The sequence below is a fragment of the Rhipicephalus microplus genome, unplaced genomic scaffold (genome assembly GCF_043290135.1).
Source record: "Rhipicephalus microplus isolate Deutch F79 unplaced genomic scaffold, USDA_Rmic scaffold_453, whole genome shotgun sequence".
Lineage (NCBI taxonomy): Eukaryota > Metazoa > Arthropoda > Arachnida > Ixodida > Ixodidae > Rhipicephalus > Rhipicephalus microplus.
Window position 1 is genome coordinate 46,169 of NW_027465017.1, and position 3,832 is coordinate 50,000.

The window sequence follows — 3,832 nt, forward strand, 5'->3', positions numbered from 1 at the left end:
TGCCGGGGCGGCACGAAACCGCGTCAGCCGGGGCGGCGCGAAAACCGCGTCTGCCGGGGCGGCACGAAACCGCGTCAGCCGGGGCGGCGCGAAAACTGCGTCAGCCGGGGCGAGCCCGGGTGCGGCACCACCGGGAAAACTGTGGCAAACAGACATGGCGATCGAGTGAGTGGGCCGCCAGCCAGGCACAGCCGAAAAGTGCTAAGTCCGAACTGCGTCTGCCGGGGCGGCACGAAACCGCGTCAGCCGGGGCGGCGCGAAAACCGCGTCTGCCGGGGCGGCACGAAACCGCGTCAGCCGGGGCGGCGCGAAAACTGCGTCAGCCGGGGCGAGCCCGGGTGCGGCACCACCGGGAAAACTGTGGCAAACAGACATGGCGATCGAGTGAGTGGGCCGCCAGCCAGGCACAGCCGAAAAGTGCAAAGTCCGAACCGTGTCAGCCGGGGCGACGCAAAAACCGCGTCAGCCGGGGCGGCGCGAAAACCGCGTCAGCCGGGGCGGCACGAAACCGCGTCAGCCGGGGCGGCGCGAAAACTGCGTCAGCCGGGGCGGCGCGAAAACCTCGTCAGCCGGGGCGAGCGAAAAGGGGGGGGGGGGGGAACCACGTCTGCCGGGGCGAAAGAAAAAAAAAACGCGTCTGCCGGGGCGAGCCCGGGTGCGGCACCACCGGGAAGACTGTGGCAAACAGACATGGCGATCGAGTGAGTGGGCCGCCAGCCAGGCTCAGCCCAAAAAGTGCCAAGTCCGAACTGCGTCAGCCGGGGCGGCAAAAACCGCGTCAGCCGGGGCGGCGCGAAAACCGCGTCTGCCGGGGCGGCGCGAAAACTGCGTCAGCCGGGGCGAGCCCGGGTGCGGCACCACCGGGAAAACTGTGGCTAACAGACATGGCGATCGAGTGAGTGGGCCACCAGCCAGGCTCAGCCAAAAAGTGCCAAGTCCGAACTGCGTCAGCCGGGGCGGCAAAAACCGCGTCAGCCGGGGCGGTGCAAAAAAACCGCGTCTGCCGGGGCGGCACGAAACCGCGTCAGCCGGGGCGGCGCGAAAACTGCGTCAGCCGGGGCGAAAGAAAAAAAAAAACGCGTCTGCCGGGGCGAGCCCGGGTGCGGCACCACCGGGAAAACTGTGGCAAACAGACATGGCGATCGAGTGAGTGGGCCGCCAGCCAGGCACAGCCGAAAAGTGCTAAGTCCGAACTGCGTCTGCCGGGGCGGCACGAAACCGCGTCAGCCGGGGCGGCGCGAAAACCGCGTCTGCCGGGGCGGCACGAAACCGCGTCAGCCGGGGCGGCGCGAAAACTGCGTCAGCCGGGGCGAGCCCGGGTGCGGCACCACCGGGAAAACTGTGGCAAACAGACATGGCGATCGAGTGAGTGGGCCGCCAGCCAGGCACAGCCGAAAAGTGCTAAGTCCGAACTGCGTCTGCCGGGGCGGCACGAAACCGCGTCAGCCGGGGCGGCGCGAAAACCGCGTCTGCCGGGGCGGCACGAAACCGCGTCAGCCGGGGCGGCGCGAAAACTGCGTCAGCCGGGGCGAGCCCGGGTGCGGCACCACCGGGAAAACTGTGGCAAACAGACATGGCGATCGAGTGAGTGGGCCGCCAGCCAGGCACAGCCGAAAAGTGCTAAGTCCGAACTGCGTCAGCCGGGGCGGCAAAAACCGCGTCAGCCGGGGCGGCGCAAAAAACCGCGTCTGCCGGGGCGGCACGAAACCGCGTCAGCCGGGGCGGCGCGAAAACTGCGTCAGCCGGGGCGAAAGAAAAAAAAAAAACGCGTCTGCCGGGGCGAGCCCGGGTGCGGCACCACCGGGAAAACTGTGGCAAACAGACATGGCGATCGAGTGAGTGGGCCGCCAGCCAGGCACAGCCGAAAAGTGCTAAGTCCGAACTGCGTCTGCCGGGGCGGCACGAAACCGCGTCAGCCGGGGCGGCGCGAAAACCGCGTCTGCCGGGGCGGCACGAAACCGCGTCAGCCGGGGCGGCGCGAAAACTGCGTCAGCCGGGGCGAGCCCGGGTGCGGCACCACCGGGAAAACTGTGGCAAACAGACATGGCGATTGAGTGAGTGGGCCGCCAGCCAGGCACAGCCGAAAAGTGCTAAGTCCGAACTGCGTCTGCCGGGGCGGCACGAAACCGCGTCAGCCGGGGCGGCGCGAAAACCGCGTCTGCCGGGGCGGCACGAAACCGCGTCAGCCGGGGCGGCGCGAAAACTGCGTCAGCCGGGGCGAGCCCGGGTGCGGCACCACCGGGAAAACTGTGGCAAACAGACATGGCGATCGAGTGAGTGGGCCGCCAGCCAGGCACAGCCGAAAAGTGCTAAGTCCGAACTGCGTCTGCCGGGGCGGCACGAAACCGCGTCAGCCGGGGCGGCGCGAAAACCGCGTCTGCCGGGGCGGCACGAAACCGCGTCAGCCGGGGCGGCGCGAAAACTGCGTCAGCCGGGGCGAGCCCGGGTGCGGCACCACCGGGAAAACTGTGGCAAACAGACATGGCGATCGAGTGAGTGGGCCGCCAGCCAGGCACAGCCGAAAAGTGCAAAGTCCGAACCGTGTCAGCCGGGGCGACGCAAAAACCGCGTCAGCCGGGGCGGCGCGAAAACCGCGTCTGCCGGGGCGGCACGAAACCGCGTCAGCCGGGGCGGCGCGAAAACTGCGTCAGCCGGGGCGAGCCCGGGTGCGGCACCACCGGGAAAACTGTGGCAAACAGACATGGCGATCGAGTGAGTGGGCCGCCAGCCAGGCACAGCCGAAAAGTGCTAAGTCCGAACTGCGTCAGCCGGGGCGGCGAAAACCGCGTCAGCCGGGGCGGCGCAAAAACCGCGTCTGCCGGGGCGAAATAAAAAAAAAAAACAAAGAAAAAAGCCCGCGCTTAATCAAAAGAAAACAAAGAAAAAAGCTTGCGCTTAATCAAAAGAAAACAAACAAAAAAAGTTCGCGCTTAAGCCTGGCGGTGGAACCACCGGGGCAAACAGACCTGGCGATCGAGTGAGTGGGCCGCCAGCCAGGCACAGCCAAAAAGTGCAAAGTCCGAACCGCGTCAGCCGGGGCGGCGCGAAAACCGCGTCAGCCGGGGCGGCGCGAAAACCGCGTCAGCCGGGGCGGCGCAAAAACCGCGTCAGCCGGGGCGGCGCAAAAACTGCGTCAGCCGGGGCGGCACGGAAAAACGAAAACCGCGTCAGCCGGGGCGACATCAAAATGAGGAAAAAAAAAAAAAAACTGCCTTAGGACACCTGCGTACACTTTCATGCGTTTGGGCATATCTCTCTGTAACACGCGCGCCCCTCGTTACGCGCGGCACTCTGTTTTCTCCGACACCCATATTTCGGCGGCATGTGGCACGCGCGCCCGTCCCTACGCACGGCACACCGCAGTGCTTTCTCGATATTTTTCTTTTCCTCCAACACCGTCATCTATAGGCTTTTAGTGACCTGTTGCTCGTGGCACAAGTTCGCTTGCTCTGACACCTCTTGCATGCGCACCGTTTTTGCGCACGGTGCTATGCCGCAAAGCACGGCAGTCGCATGCGTTTCTCTCAGGCACCTCTTTTTTGACACAACGCTGTGGTGCTTAGAAACACACGCGCCGCTTTTGCGCACAGAACTCCACCGTACAGCACGGTAGTCACGTTTGTTCCACACGAACAGCAGTGTGCATCGTGCTACGACACTTTGAAAGCTTTTTCTTCCGAGTCTCGACCGCGCTGTTCCTTTCGTACTTGGCGCGATTTTGGGACCAGCTTTGTTTTAAACCCCTACTGCGCGCCGTTCCTTTCGTACTTGGCGCGGTTCAGGGTTTGTTTCGAGCCCTTAGCCGCGCTGTTCCCTCCGTACTTGGCGCGGT